Genomic DNA, 12488 nt, shown 5'->3' on the forward strand with positions numbered 1-12488 from the left:
GCAAATTTGTTTGTTTCGTCTGCCAGAACAAGGGCGAAGTACTTGAGCTCTGTTTCTGTCCATGGTCGACTTCGCTCTTTTGCACTTGACTCCGCCATGTTGTTTTCTTGGGCGGATAACCGCTGGCTTTTTTCCGACACGGTCTCATTTCTTAACGTTATTCGTCCGTTGCCCGTCTTTACACACAAAGACGCATTATGCGTCCAGACGAACTACCTTTCGAAGTGCGTCGTTCAAGACGCACTTCAAATGAAAGTTCGTCTAGACGTATAATGCGTCTTATGCCCATCTTTACACGAGAGACGAACTACCAGACGAACTACAAATGTTTGCCCAAGTTCGTCCAGACGGATAATGCGTCTCTAGTATAAAAACGGCCAATAACTGAATAGTTCTTATGTCTTCCTCTGATGAAATATTCAATCAGTGGATTTTGGTTCTTTTCACTCACAAAGTCATCAAATATAACAATTTTTCTGTGATTCATTATCCATTTCAGTGACAGGAATAATTTCATCATTGCTTACTTCAAGAATTGGGTAACCCACCTCTTCTGAAATAGTCTCAAATGTTTGCATCATATGTTGATATTTTGTTTGTTCAAGGTTTTTAGCATAAAGATATATTTTATCGAAATACAAAAGTCTATAGATCATATCAAGAAGCAAATTAGTTTTACCAGAACCACTTGGACCACAAATAAGCATTGGAAAACATCTATCTGGCATTAATTTATGTTCCTGCTTGAAGTTAACATTATTGTTATCTTCAACATTGTGATTAAGTATTCTCATTATAATATAAACTTATATTATATATGAGTCTTAAAAAATGGCAAAAGTTAGCGAAAAGTAAAACTAATCTTGGAAACTGTTTCAACATGTAAGAAGCGATTGAGAGTGTAGAAGTGTATTTATTTAAATCACCAAATAAGGTAATGCCCAAATACAGCAAGTAGCACATGGCGTGTCACACAACATCGTAACATCTCCCTTTCTTTGTCAAACAAAGCTGAACATGGCCACAAACTAAATTTCAAAAAATAAATAATAGAAATGCAAAACGAACTTAACCCGACACAACGAGGAAACGAAGTAAAAAAAATTCAAAAGGTTCACTGAAACTAATGTCTCTGTACAGTCCTAAGCCTAAGTTGCACTTTAAGATCCAAAGACCTAAGTTGAGTAGTCACTTAGCCTAGCGGGAGGTTTTATTATTCTGGTCCTTGTTCTCTTGACTGCTGGTGATATTGGCTTGGGTCCAGGGACCATCGCTGGCGGTGAGCTGTGCTTTGAAGGCTGACTTGTGCTGAGATCAACTATCTTAGATGAGGGAGTCGGCGCAGCTGGTTTCTCAGCTGGTTTTAGGAAAGCACGGTTTCGACGGACCAGGTGGTTGTTAGCCTCCGTCTTCACTACATAGGACCTGTCGGAGAGTTTCTCAACACAGGTACCTCTCTTCCATACGTCGTTCTTCTGTAGAGGGGCCACCCTGACGTCCTGTCCTATTTCAATTTCGGGTAAGGGACGGGAGGAACGATCATGATAGAACTTGGCTCTCTGTCTTTTTAGCCGGAGTAGTTGATCCACATTTCCTGGTACTTTCGGGTACAGGAGGTTAGTGGCAGTTGGAAGTAGAGTTCTTGTGCGTCGGGACATAAGTCTCTGTACTGGACTTGAACCTATTGACTCTGTAGGGGTATTTCTTTGATCAAGCAGTGCTAGCCAGGGGTCTTTGTGGTCCTTAAGGGCTTTTTTTAGTAAAGACTTGGTCACTTTCACGGCTGCTTCTACCTTACCATTCGACTTGTGATGGTGTGGCGAAGAGGAAACATGGACAACTTCCCAACTGTGTGCGAACTGCCTGAATTCCTGACTTGTAAATTGGGAACCGTTGTCAGTGATCAAAGTGTCTGGTATCCCATGTCTGCTAAACTGCTCTTTTAGAAACTCAACCACAGCACTTGATGCGTTCTCTTGCAACATCTTCACTTCGATAAAATCCGAATAGAAGTCTACGAGGACTATGTAATCTTTTCCATTCAGCTTGAACTGATCCGCCGCAACTCTACTCCAAGGGCGGTCCGGAATCTGATGACTTTGCATTGGTTCTTTTGGATTTTGGGATTGCCATTCACTGCAGATGGAACACTGTGAGACTTGGTCACGTACATCTCCAGTCATGTTTGGCCAAAACACGGAGTCTCTTGCTTTGCGAAGGCAGGCTTCTATGCCCAAGTGACTTGAATGTATCTTGGACATAACTTCAGGCCGCAAGACACGTGGAATTATTACTCTTGAACCCTTGAAGAGAACTCCATTGTGTATTGACAGCTCATCACGATAGTTCCAATATTCTCTGATGTTAACAGGTGCTTGATCTTTCTGAGCTGGCCAGCCACTGAGAATGGTGGTCTTTAGAACTTGCAAAGACTCATCCTGTCCAGTGCAGCGCTGTAGCTGTTCCAGTCGTTCAGGGGATATCTTCAAGGCTTGCATCGGGTTACTTTTCTCCAAATCCACTGAAAACACTTGAAAGGTATCTTCGGGCACTGTGTTTTCATGTTGTGCTGCTCTTGACAAGTGATCTGCTAGTAACATCTGACTCCCAGGTTTGTAGCTGACTGCCAGATTGTATTTCTGTAGTCGTAACAACATTCTCTGTAGACGGCACGGTGCTGCGAGCAGAGACTTCTTGAAGATGGACTCAAGGGGTTTATGATCCGTTTCTATGTAAATCTTCTCTCTGCGAGCCAGATACTGATTGAACCTCTCACATCCAAACACAATTGCAAGGCACTCTTTTTCGATGGTGGCATATCTTTGTTCTGTCTTAGAGAGAGTTCTGGATGCAAACGCTACGGGCTGTCCGTTTTGTAGGAGAACTGCTCCTAAGCCTTTGTCACTGGCCTCTGTCTGAATAGTTGCCTCTTCTTCATTGTAAAATTTCAGAACTGGGTGCTGGATGACTAGCTGCTGTATGGTGGTGAAAGCTTTATCATGTTGTCTGGCCCATGTAAACTTGGCTGGACTGATGGTAAGTTCTCTCAAAGGTGCCGACACATCCGAGAGTTTGGGTAAGAATTTAGACAAATAATTGACAAAACCAAGTAGGGTCTGAACTTCACTCGTGGATGTTGGCTTTGGCATGTTCTTTATGGCTGTGACCTTGTCTGGATCAGGTTTTAGTCCCTCTTTAGAGATTACATGACCCATAAATTTGACCTCGGCTTTTCTCAGCTTGACTTTGGACTTGTTAAGCTTTAGGCTTATTCGTCTTGCTCGCTCCATTAGGCGTGCGACATTTCGATCATGATCAATTTGAGCTTCTGCATCTGTTGCTCCGTATCCTACCACCAGGATATCATCTCTGATCACTTTGACTCCATGAAGATCAGCTAGACATTCTTGAAGTTTGCTTTCAAATATTTCAGGAGCAGGACTTATCCCAAAGGGCATTCTGAGGAAACGGTATCTTCCAAGAGGCGTCCAAAAAGTTGTTAATTTACTGCTTTCCTCATCTAAGCTCACTTGGTAAAAACCATCTTTTGCGTCAAAGGAGCTAAAGACTCTAGCTTTACTTAGATCAGGCAAAAGTTCCTCTAAGGTTGGCATTTGGAACTTTGGACGCTGTATAGCCTTGTTTAAATCTTTGGGATCTAGACAGATTCGGATCTTATTCGGTTTAGCTACTACCACCATGCTACTTATCCACTCTGATGGTTCCTCAGCTTTCTTAATGATCCCTTTTTCCTGAAGCTCGGCAATCTTCTTCTTCACATCTTTTCGAAGGGCTACCGGAACACGACGAGGAGAATGCTGTACCGGTGTAACATTCTTGTCAACCACTATTTTTGCATTTCCAATGTGTCCCAGGCCAGTGAATACGTCCTGATACTTGCTAAACAGGCCTTCTTCTGACAGCGGCTTCTCTGCACTGTTAACTTGGTGCACTGTCTGGGTGAGGGAAGAATTGAGCTTGATGAGTTGCAACTTCTCACAGGTTTCGGCTGACAGCAGAGGTCTACACTTGCCTTGAACCACTTGAAACTTGAGTGTCTGCCTGGTACTATGGTGCTTCACATACAAGTCACATTCCCCGATGGGCTTCAGTGTTGACCCCCCAAATAGCCTGAGCTTGACCGTTGACCTTTCAACTGGAGGATCTCCTAGCTGGGTTATGGCTGACAGGTCATCTAGGCAGAGTACATTGCATGTGGCTCCAGTGTCCAGTTGACATGTGATTGATGTGGTGAAGTCATCTTTTGGAGATTTGAAGAACTGTATTTCTGTAAACCATTGTCTGGCCTTCGTATCAACTAGCGATATAGTTTCCAAGGTTAGGCACATTTCGTCGTCACTTGACGTTACAATATCTTCAAACTGATTTACTTTCTTCCTTGCGAGACACACTGACGCGAAGTGGCCTTTTTTGTTACAGTTGCTGCATGTTTTTCCGGACGCCGGACACTCCGTTCTCTTTACATGACGTTCTGGGCGACCACAATATTTGCATTTGAAACCAGGGCGTTCTTCTACGCCCGAATTCTTCGGTTTATCATCGGATTTCTGCTGTTTCTCTGGAGCTTTCTTGAAGTGACGTCTTCTTGGAACCTTCTTTCTTTCAACAAGCTTCTTAACCTCCTCGGTTTTGTCCTCTGTGTTCTGAATTTTCTTCATTTGCTGCGCGGCTACTTCGCTCGTAGTGCACATTTGAATGGCTTTTTTAAGATCCAGATTCTTTTCTCTCAATAATCGTACTTTGTCACCATTATTCTTCAGTCCTATGACTAGCCTGTCCCTGATAAGATCGTCAGTCAGCTCTCCGTATTCGCAGGATGCGGCTAACTTTCGCAGTCTTGTTACATAACTTTGAGTTGACTCGTCATTGCCTTGCATGCATGTGTTGAAAACGTACCTTTCGTAAACTACATTTCTTGTGGGCTTGAAATACTGATCTAGCGCTTCTAGACATCTATCGATATTCTGTTTGTCGTCTTCTGATAGGTTCAGGTTTAGGAAAATTTGGAGGCATTCTCGGCCCATTGCAGATCTCAAGGTCGCTAGGCGAATGGTATTTTCACGGTGAATGAGGCCCGTGGCGATTTCGTAATCGCTCCATTGATGTTTGAAGAACTCCCAGTTTCCAGCGACGTCTCCACGGCAATGCATTGCGTTTGGCAGCGGAAAATTGTGCGGTATTGCTTGTGGTATATATGCCGGCGCTAAAGGTTGAATACTGCTTGCGCTGGGTGTCTCCTCGTGGGCACTTTCTGTCGACATCTTCTTTCGCTTGCAAGGAGCGAGCTGATTCAGAATTGTGATCAGGCGAAGGGAACAGAATTTGCGGGTAGCTTCCACTGGTTTTTCACTCAGACGCGAGCGAAATTTAGGCAAGTAAAGCGGAGTTTACTCCTGACACCATGTTTCAACATGTAAGAAGCGATTGAGAGTGTAGAAGTGTATTTATTTAAATCACCAAATAAGGTAATGCCCAAATACGGCAAGTAGCACATGGCGTGTCACACAACATCGTAACAGAAACCAAATCAATAGAGTTCATGATGCTATTAAGAAAACTAACATCAACCAACAAACAAACCAGACATTATTTAAACAAATGTTTGAACCAGTGACTGGTAAATTAGATGAAGTTATTCAAAGTAATTTGAATACACCTCCAATTAGAAAAAAATCAAAGAAAAAAGGTATAACTCCACACATTGATTATTACCCAGAAGTGGATCCATTTGAAGATATGGATGTAGAGGGTCTTTTAGATGATGATCGTGGATATGAACCATATGATGAAAAACAAATTCCAATATCACCACCACCTTATGCTTATAAGGAACCACCAGCAGTGGTGCGAAAAGTTAACCCTTATGATGGTGATCAATCATTCGGTGAAATTTTGGATTCATTTGAAGAACCACCAAAGTATGACTATGATGAAGACATTGATTATGGCCTACAAGATTCAGATGCCGCAAACATGATTTTAGATGATCTCAATGTAATTAATTATGATGATCTTGATAAAAGTTTATCAGAAATACCTAGTGAAAGAGGTAAAAGAACAAAATTAACCGGAATCATTAAATATGCTGAATCTCGAAGGAATCAATTAAAAGGATATAAAAGTGATGTTACCAAAAGATATAATAGTGATATTACCAAAAGATATAATAAAGGTGAAATAAATGATGCAGAAAAGCAATTAGAAAATAGAAAAATTGATATAAGACGCTCTGTGTTAAAAAAATATATCTCAGATAATAAGAAAAAGTTAAAGACTATTCAAGGTTCAGGTGTTCATTTTTACAATAATCCCAAACAGCTTGTCAAACAACTCGAACTCATCATTGGTGAAATGATAGCCAGCAATAATAGTATTAAAATGAGAAACACAGGTCAAGCCATTCTTGATACTCTCTTGAAGACATCAACCATAAACAAGAAACAATACACAAAAATGTTCAGTAATTACTTCAAAATATAATGTAACCATATCATATAATGGAAAGAGAAATTGTTTTGACAAGTTATAACAATAAATCTGGAAAAAACAAACCATCAGATTTTACAACTCGTTTTGTTCAACGTATAACTCTTGGCAAAAATCGTCAGTATGTTATTGGTCTTAACAGAATTATAAACATGAGTTTCACATGGTTCAATGTCAACAGTTCACTCAATAACCAGAAGCTTAAATATAGTAAAGATAACAGTACATCTTTCACTGAAATCGATCTACCAGCCGGTGTATGGAGTTATGAAGATTTCAACAATTACATTAAATCTCTAACAAAAGACAATAACACTTATCCCATAACATTAGAATTTGATAAAACAATTTTTAGAGTTCAAATAACACTGGCTAATAATTATCAACTTGATCTTCGAGAGAGTAACTTTAATGAGCTTATTGGATTCATTAAAGCAATACTTACATCTGGAACCCATGTTGGTGCAAAAGTTCCCAATTTATCACAAGATACTGATCTTCTAAACATTCATTGTGATCTCATTAATGAAAGCATGGTTGATGGTCAAGAAACAGACATAATCTACAGCTTCAGTACAAGTGTAATCCAACCATCATATAGTTTCACTCTTGAACCACAGAGAGTCACTTTTAGTCCAGTAAACAAAAGCAGAATATCAACCATTCGTATTTATATCACTGATGGAAAACGAAGAATTATTGATTTGAATGGACAAGACACAGCTTTTTCACTATTGTTAAAACCACTCAATTAATATAACTATTTAATACTATGAGATTGATTGAGTACAAAAACATTTATCATCCAAAATTGGGTCATTTTGTCTATAAACACAAGGGTTCTGGTATCATTATTGATAATTTATTTAAACCAATAAAAGCCATATTCAAATCAGTTGTTAAACCATTTGCAAAAAAAACTCTTGATGCAGGTGTTTCACATGCTGGAGAACGTCTTGGAAAAGCTGTTTCTCAAAAATCTGGTGATTATATAATGAAAAAATTACATTCAATATGAAACACAAAACCAACAGAACCAAAACAAAAGAGTTCTGTTACAAAACCAAAACAAAAAGAATCAACAGACATGATTCTAAATCGACTGATAAGTGGTGATGGAGTAAGACGTAAAAAAAAATAATCTAACATATAAATGTAATGTTTAGAACAATTGAATATTTACAGCAAAACGAATTAACTCGAATACAACTTGATAATGTTATTAGCAGCCATGCTAATAATAATGCACAATCTAAAGTTGATTACAAATTCACCGTCAACGATCGTAGTTTTTTTGATTGGTATAATGCTTACTTTGAGGTCCAGTTTCAATTTCAAAAGCTTGCTGATGGTGCTGCTTTCGGAGCAGATCGAGTGTCAGTAATCAACGGTGCTCATTCACTTATTCAACATATGACTATTAACAGTGGACGTAAAATCGTTTACGATACGGATAATCTTCATAAAGTAGTCAACTTGAAAAATTTGATTGAATACAGTGATGATTTCTCAAGAAGCGTTGCCAAAAACAGTCTGTGGTACCTTGATACAGATTACAGAATTGCTAATGCAAATCAAAACAGTGGATTTGAAGCTCGACGATTGTTAACAACTGGAAACAATGATGTAAACGTAATCATTCCTCTCAACCGTTATTCATTTTTCGAAGAGCTTGAAGATCATATGTTACCACCAATGCAATTACAATTTACTTTAACTTTGTTAAGTGATGCAAATCTCGTCCAAAAACTGGCCGCTGTTGATGATGCTTGTGTGGTTATTGATTGATTTTATTTATGGGTTCCAAGATTGATTCCAAAAGATAGTCTTTATCAACAGTTTCTATCAAACTATATGAAAGTTAATAAGTGGACTTATAATCAAGAAATGTTCCAACAATCAGCTGGTAGTAGATCATCAGGCTTTTTTCAATCAGTCCATCCATCGATAATGTAAAACATGTATTTTGTCTATTTACAGAGAAATAAAGACAATAATCATGAATTGAATCCATATGAATATGACACTTTTAACATTAACGCTGATCGTGGAAATGGTTCTTACCTTACAACTTGTCGTTTAGAATATGGCAATGGTGTATTTTATCCTGAAGTGGAATACGATAGTGAATCCAAAGTAAGAATATTCAATGATTTGATGAGTTATGCAATGTGTAAGAACGATTATAATTCAGGTACACAACTCAATCTAAGCAATTTCAATTCTCTTTTTGGAGTCATTTATTTCGATCTCACTTTTCAAACTGAAAAGGTTACAAGAGATCCCAAACAGCTTGTTTTCAGATACAAACTGAATGCACAAGCAGCTGCTGGTAGTGTTTTTACAGTTAATGATTTTGTACTCTATGAACAAGAAGTTATAATAAACAAAGTTGGAAATGAATTGTTGATTGTCTAAGACCACAATTGAATAGACCTCCCAGCTAAATGACCTGACACCATTAATTAAATATGTTTTATAATATGAATTGTGTAACATATAATTATAATGGTACAGTTATTTGAAATCAATGTAAAACTATCACCAAATCAAAAAAAGAATTTAGGTAAAGCATATCATAACAAACAGTCAATAACATTGAGATTATCCTGAAACTCATTAAGTGGAAATGATAAACTCTTAGTTCCAAAAACAGTTATGAACAGATTACAAAAAACTAAACAAATGAATAAAGGTATGGATATAAAATTATCAAAAACAAACATTAGAAACCAAATTGGAGGCAGCCTTTTAACATCAATACTCACGATGGGAAAAAGTCTTTTGCCAACCATTGGAAAGACATTAGGTCTTTCTGCTTTGGCTGGATTGGCTTCAGAAGGTGCTTCTCAAGTTGTTAAATCAATTTCTGGATCAGGTTTTCTCATACCACAGAATAAAATAGATCAACTCATTAAATACAAACATTTATTAAGTGAAAAACAGAAAAAGGACATTCTCAATGCTTTACAAAGTGGACAAGGTGTTTATGACATACCAACAAAGGCTCAACATGGAGGAGCTATTGGGACTATCCTTGCTTCAATTGGTATTCCATTAGCTATTGACTTTGTTAAGAATTTATTTTCTGGTGGATCAGCTCCTAGATTAGGCCCACCACCTCCATTTATTGGTAATTGGCCAAATGGTAGAACTTATGGCAGAGGTGAAAAAAAAAAAAATTCCATACAATAATCCCTTTAACAAACTTTGATCTACTTGAATGGTGTAAATATCTGAAAATTCCAATCAACAATGTTCTAAGCAGAGATGAAAAGGTTCCTCACAATCACAAACAAGCACTTTTCATTTACTATCTCGAACCATCTTACATGTCAGGATCACATTGGGTAACAACTTTTCTTAAGGATAATGTCATCAATTACTTCGATTCATTTGGAATGCCACCGTTTCAAGAAATGGTTAATCATGCTAAAAAGAAGAATATCACTCTATTACATCAAAACAATCAAATTCAAAACATTAAAACATCAACTTGTGGATACTTTTGTTTGTATTTCTCAAATGAGATGAACAAAGGTAAATCATATTTCGATCTTCTACAAGTGTTTGATATACATGACACTATGAAAAATGAAAGATTCATTGCAAAGTATTTTAATTTAATATAAGTTATTTATATATGAAGTCTTATTGTGTAAAACAGAAAAAAGTTACTGAATGTGTCCCAGGAAGTGAAAGATATGAACCAACAAAAAATGGTAGATTGATGTTGAAATGTATTTGTTCAGACTGTGGTAAAACTAAAACAAAGTTTGTGGGTGGATCATTGTTTAATGTAGGAAACAGTCATTCAATAGGTGAAATGGTTTTCAAAGGATTAGCCAACAGTGGTGCTTATCTTGCTTGAAAAGGTGCTGCAAAAGCTATCAAATCAGATTATGCCAAGAGTAAAATCAAACAAACAGCCAACAAATATCTCAATCAAGCTCTTGACAGTTTCACTAATGATTTGAGTAAAAAGATAAGTGGAGGAAACATTGGTTATTTACAATGGTTTCCAATGGAAATGTATTCACCTCAAGGTGTTCATGATCAAACTAATCCACTTTACAAAGGAGGTGCTGTTGATATTCATGAACTCATCGGTAAATTACCTAAACCAAAAAGTGGTTGGACTCTTCCAGGTCATAAATACACAGGACCTTATAACGATCTTAACAAACAAGTCAAATATAATCCCACAACCGGTGAAATATTAGAAATATATGATAAACCCACTGGAAAGACTGATGCAATTGCTATGCAGCATGATGTTGATTACAGTGTTTGTAAAGGTGATAAAAAATGCAAAAATATAGCTGATCGTAAAATGGTTAAAGCATTAGACGCAGTACCATGGAATGAGCGTCAATGGGGTCATTGGCTAGCTAGAAATGTCATCAATACAAAACAGAAATTAGGTCTTGGTGTGAAACAAAAAAACATGAAAAGCCGTCGAGTGAAATAAATTGGCAAGTCAAATTAGCAAATGAATTACACAAGCCCATCAAACGTAAATTCACTCGGCGGCGTATAATTGTAAACCACATCGATGAAATATGGACAGCAGATTTGGTTGAAATGCAGAAATTCAGCAAATGGAACAAAGGCTATCGATATCTTCTCATGGTTATTGATGTATTCAGTAAATACGGGTGGATTGAACCTTTGAAAGACAAGAAGGGTGAATCAAACACTGAAGCGTTTAAAAGAATATTCAAAGAAGGAAGAAAGTCAAAGTTCCTATGGACTGACAAGGGTAAAGAATTTTATAATAAACATGTTGAAGAATTGTTGGATAAAAATAGTGTTAAATTGTATCCAACCGAAAATGAAAAGAAATCGTCTGTTGTCGAACGATGGAATAGAACGATTAAAAACAAGATGTGGAAACAGTTTACTATCCAAGACAATACTCAATATCTCGACATTTTACCAAAAATTCTAAGTCAGTACAATAACACCAAACATAAATCAATAAAAATGACACCAACAGAAGCGTCTAATAAAAAGAACGAAGGAATAGTTTATTTTAATCTCTATGGTGATGACAATATCTTAACATCAAAACAACGTATACCGAAATATGAAATCGGTGATAAGGTTCGAATATCAAAGTATAAAAGACAAGTATTCGATGAAGGCTACACTCCAAATTGGACAGAAGAGATATTTATTATCGACAAGATACAGTACACGAATCCAATCACTTATCGACTGCGAGATTTGAACAACGAAGAAATCAAAGGAAGCTTCTATGAACCTGAATTATTGAAAGCCAAACAAGAAATATTTCGAATTGATAAAGTAATAAAGAGAGATTATAAAAATAAATGAGCTTTGGTTAAATGGAAGGGATATAATAATGATTTCAACAGTTGGGTTTCTTTCAAGGATTTACAAGCTATCTAGGTTGCGTGCAATTTTCAGACATTTTTTCAACGGTCAATATGGTTACCATAGTTGCAAGGTCATCACAATTCCCTCCAAATAACCTCGTCTTCAGCACATATAATTTCAATTTTTTGTAAGTGCTTTTTGAAAAAACTAATAGGCAGTTTACACTGCAACAAGCATGGATAATTGTGAACCAATCTATAAAATCGCATTAGAAAGGCAGCATACGACCTTGAGATGTCAATGTTATTTCGCAGAAGAGTTGTAAAAGCATTTGAGGACACCTCTTTTAGTTTGGTCAACAAATCTCCTTGTAAAGGTGAATACAGTAAAATATCTTTGTGCGAACTTGTGATTGCTCTTGATAAAATGTTGATAGACTGAATGATGTCTTTCGGTGTTTCTCTTTTCACATTATGTTCGACACCAAAGTAGTCCTTTCTTCTTTCTTGGTCATAAGACGATGTTAAAGCAAGCTTGACAACAGCTAGACTTTGTTGATCATGCTGTGGCTGCTGTTGAGGTGGTTGCTGCTAAGTTGAGAGCTCTGGAAATCTTTCCAACATCGCTCTCTTTTCATT

General features: G+C 37.3%; 1 protein-coding gene and 1 pseudogene across 1 annotated transcript in view; one reads left to right on the top strand and one right to left on the bottom strand.

Annotated features, from left to right (window-relative positions):
* Positions 1–7100: 7100 nt before the first annotated feature.
* On the top strand, positions 7101–11113 carry LOC148716523 (uncharacterized; annotated as a pseudogene).
* A 400-nt stretch (positions 11114–11513) lies between these two features.
* The window catches only part of LOC148716524 (uncharacterized), a 7524-nt gene continuing 6549 nt past the window's right edge, over positions 11514–12488 (bottom strand). Inside the window, exon 2 of the mRNA XM_088745675.1 lies at positions 11514–12488. This exon is cut by the window's right edge and continues 1882 nt beyond it. The gene's annotated coding sequence lies outside the window, so the exon portion shown is untranslated.

Source organism: Stylophora pistillata, chromosome 14, assembly GCF_964205215.1.
Source record: "Stylophora pistillata chromosome 14, jaStyPist1.2, whole genome shotgun sequence".
NCBI lineage: Eukaryota > Metazoa > Cnidaria > Anthozoa > Scleractinia > Pocilloporidae > Stylophora > Stylophora pistillata.